A 4,318-nucleotide genomic window follows, 5' to 3' on the forward strand; every position below is an offset into this window, starting at 1 on the left:
TATGGTAATTAAGATTCTCTCTGTTTCTCTCTGTTTTGAAAGACACACAAACCAATAAGGTGTGATGCTATATTGCATGAGGGAAGTTTAGATTAGATCAAATAAAAGGCATGCCAAATTAATTAATAGATAAATATGTGTACATGCATTATTTGCATATATCTATTATTATTTTGAGGATCATAAGGCCTTGTTTTATTCAAGACAAATCATCAATATAACAGCATTTCCTTTGTTATGGTGAATCACATGCATGGATGCACCTAAAATTTTCTACAATTAAAATCTTTCATGTTCTATTCTATTCGATAATTTCAAAGCACCCAAAAATAATATTAAACAAACAAAATAAATTAATTCAACTAACACATTCAACACAACACAACCACAACCAACTTTTATGTACTTTTAAAACATTCATATATTAAAAACTGTAATTTTTAAAATAAATTTCGCTGGTTTGATTACAAAGTTTAAACCTACTTATTATTTAAATTAAACTTTAACTCTCTTTTGTTATCTGGTTTGATTACAAAGTTTAATAAATAGGGTTTATGAGCTCTCAAAACCAGCAAAAAGCATCAAAGAAAGGACCCCTGCACAAGGAAGAGAGTGGCACAGAAGGGGTTAGAGGTTTGCAGCGACGGAAGGGAGCGGCGGCAGAGGAAGCATCAACAGAGGGTTTTTTGACGCCAATTGACTGGAGAGAGTCGCCGCCAGAGAGAGTCACCGCAGAAGGAGGGTTAGGAGTGTCAGAAGAGAGATCGCTGGCAGAGGCATTGCGAGTGTAGTGACGTTCTTTGCGGAGTGCTGTGGCACTTCGTAGAGTGCTGGAGTTCTTCAAAGTGCCGTCGTCGCAGAGTTAGGGTTAGGGTTAGGCACAATGAAGAGAGGGTTAGGGCGAGGCACAATGAATAGAGGTCTTAGTGTTATCTAAACAAATTAGGGCTTAATGTTTGAAGAAGGAGTTAGGGCTTAGAGGTCTTTGAAGAAGGAGAAAGATAAAGTTTGAAAGATAAAGTAACTCAGACATTTCGAAGAGAACGAGTTCTTTGAATTTTTTTTCGGGGAACCTTGTGGCCACGCTTTTGAAGTGTGCAAAATGACTTGTAGGAAATGGCTACATTTTTAAAATATCACTATAATAAAACCCTGTCGCCACGCTTTACAAGCATGCCGGTTTCTCTCTATGGCTATGCCTTTTAAGCATGGCCAAATCTCGAATCAATTGTCACCCTCATAAAAGCATGGCTATTGACCCCTTTTGCCACGCTTTTGAAGCGTAGCAAAAAAAATATAGCCAAATCTCTATTCAATTGCCACTCTCACAAAAGCGTGGTCATTGACTAATTTGGGCCACACTTTTAAAATGTGGCAAGAAGAAAGCGTGATCATAGACCTTTTTTCTTGTAGTGTATTGTTTTATTCAGCATTTCAACCAGTTCAAAGAATATTTTTTACTATTTTATATTTTAACCACTTCAACAAATAATTCATCAATTGAACTAGTAAACTAATCAACTAATAATCTAATCGATTTGATCACCGGTTCAGTTCAAACAACAATGTAACACTTCATCTAAGCGATTGAGATTATTTAATCTGGTTTCTTGACTTGACACTCGTTGCGTTGTTTCTCAGTTCTCACTTGTTACACAAACTTTTACCCTAGCCTCTTCCATTTCACTATGCGCTCCAATTGAGTAACAATGAATACCTCCTTACCCAACTACATTTAGCAACTTCTACCCACGGTAAAGGCTACTTCTATTCAAAGTGATGGTCAATTATTTTTTGGCAAAACCACCACTCATTTTGCACCTCTCCAAACCGGATTCAAGCTCACACAAATGTTACATCCATTTCGCAACAACTCCTTGCAAGTTTTGCCAAGAAAGGATACCACCTGAATTTGATGTCCCCTAGTGCGAATTTAATCTACATTTTTTTCAACAAATTTATCTATTCTCCACCCGGTCATGCGAAATGTGGCTAGTATTAAATTTGAATTTCAGGTAAAATGCATTAATTTCCTTTAATACAATAACGTATTGCAAAATGACAAGTGTATATTTGTAACAAAATCAACTTTCTTATAAAATGCGAATTAATGTAAATTTTTTTATTTGTTTAAATAGAAGACCCCAATTTTGTTAGACAATCAATTCTTCTTCAATTCATAATCAATTACAGAAGTTGAGAATAAATAAAGATTAAGAAGATGAAAGATATTTAAAAAAAAAATAAAGATGTTAGTTGATTATTGATTGAAAATACACTTGGTTTCCAACATATTTTTCTTTTTTACAAAATTTTCATTCTTTTGTTAGGTAACTTTCTATTGTTTATAAACTTCTTTATGTATTTACTTTTGTTCCGACTTGTACAACTTTATTTTTCAATATACAAAATGGTTAAAAAAAAGTTGAAGTTTTTTAAAAATGAAATAATAAATATTATGATCCATTTTTAAGTGAGTAGTCAAAAATCATATTCGAACCTCCAACCTTTATAAAAGAAGTTCATTTAGAAACGCTCTTTTTCATTATTATTATTGGGTAAGATTCTGTTTTCTAATCAAACAAAATTTTGATATAAAGATAAAACAAGACCAATTATTTATATAACAATATGCACAATAAATATTACAGAAAATAAGTATGTTAATTGAAATTGCGTTCTCTAAGCAAATAATGATACTATTTGTTAGTCAAAATTAAACAAGTTTCAAAAATCGAATTTGAGACTCGATTTTGGTACCTTCGAAGAATGTGAAGCTTATCGAAAAGGGTTTATCGATAAGAAAAGATGGATTTGATCCGACTAACTCATTGAAAAAAAAGTGAGGTAATCGAAGTGACAAAGAGATTAACAAGTGAAGATAATTGGTAGTAGTTACATGATAATTCAAAATGCAGGAATAGTTATCAAAGAATTTTTACACATGAAAAATATGTTGAAGTCTGATTGGTCAAGTATTCTTATAAATAGAAAATACTCTCGTACATTCACATCCTAGCAAACTAATTGGCACGCCCGTTGGACAGTTTTAAAAAAGTGTGTCAAAATTTTTTTTGTGATGATTTAGTTTATGCAACTTAGAAGTAGAAGGATTATACATATGGTGGATGAAATTTCTAATACTAATGGTGCGTCATCCATAAATGGTAATGCTTCTGTAGTTGCACAAATTTCTATAGAATTAACATCACATGTGGAAGGTAGTATGTTGGGAAAAAATACGATGGTTAGTAATCTCCCTGCTGGGAATAGTGGGCGTAATCAGGGACGGTTCCAAATGTAGTGTTGTGGCGGCAAGTACCCCCGCTACCATTTGAAATTTTTTTTAGTAGTACATAATAATAATATTTATTTGTCCCAATAAAATTATTAAATTTGACCCTACAATAATTTTTTATTCAACTTTTGATAGTTAATCGTCAATTTAAAAATTTCATATTAGATATTTGTTAGAATGATCAATTCTCAGATTTAAACAAAATTAGTATTATTTTTTAAAAATCAACACAAAAGAATATTATTTATCTCTTTTGAAATTAGCTTTAATTTTTACTTAGCAACTATATTAATTGAAAGAATTTTTCTAACTATGAATATCAATAAGAGTCGTCTTCTAATTGTGTTGGGAAGTAAATTTTTAAATAATTGTTTAGTAATAGTATATATAAAAAGAAAAAAAGTTTGATTGTAGTATTAAGAGAAAAATTACTTAATTTTTTAAAAATATAAAACCTAAAACAATAGAATTTTAAATTATATATTATTATTTAAATTTCTATTTTAGTGTTTTAATTTGTTGATGCCAAGGCATCTTAGGCTAGTTTCACTAGCCTTTTCTTTGTTTTTAGTAGGTTTTATGCACTTTCTTGCATTATAAGTAAGCAATTGGGTTAGAAATTCATATATGCCTAGATTCATTCAACCATGGTTAATTTGATGCAATATCATGAGAATTATGCCATAACTACTTGTGTGCTAAGAATGATGAAAGTTCTCAGGAGTTTAGCAAAGCTTTGATGCATATATTGGTCGATAACAGGTGAAGAAATGCATGGAGGGAGGTTGAAGAATAGCTATGGAGAGGATGAAGAGGAAGCAACGTTGGTGGCCAAGTTGGACCACCAACGTTGCCTCCAACGTTAAGAGGGATGAAACAGAGAAGCTTCTGCATAATTTGCTGGTGCCCACGTTGGAGGGAACGTTGGTAAGCCAACGTTACCCCCAACATTATGCTAAAATGTGCTCTCTGGAAATTGGAAAAAATTGTAGCGACGCGCACGCGTAATGTACGCGCACG

Source organism: Arachis duranensis, chromosome 5 (genome assembly GCF_000817695.3).
Source record: "Arachis duranensis cultivar V14167 chromosome 5, aradu.V14167.gnm2.J7QH, whole genome shotgun sequence".
Lineage (NCBI taxonomy): Eukaryota > Viridiplantae > Streptophyta > Magnoliopsida > Fabales > Fabaceae > Arachis > Arachis duranensis.